Genomic DNA, 269 nt, shown 5'->3' with positions numbered 1-269 from the left:
GAGTGCAGAGAGAAATTGGGGGAAATTGACTTTTTTAATTGCTTTAAATTCCTTGTAATGCGCTGCTCTCTGTGCGTGAACACTTGCTTTTGTTGCTCACATCTCTCATTGCAGCTGATGGAGCATTGCGTGACTCCAGTTCTATCTCTCAGCAATCAAACGTACCGTGAGCTCCTTCCCTGGGCAGCAGTAGAACTGTGCCTTGCTTAGGGCACAGCAATTGGCATCATCACCATGTAAGACTCACAGTCAGGACACTGCTCTCAGTT

This window comes from Meleagris gallopavo, chromosome Z, assembly GCF_000146605.3.
Source record: "Meleagris gallopavo isolate NT-WF06-2002-E0010 breed Aviagen turkey brand Nicholas breeding stock chromosome Z, Turkey_5.1, whole genome shotgun sequence".
Lineage (NCBI taxonomy): Eukaryota > Metazoa > Chordata > Aves > Galliformes > Phasianidae > Meleagris > Meleagris gallopavo.
The sequence above is the reverse complement of the archived record's forward strand: the minus strand, read 5'-3'. Positions refer to the sequence as shown.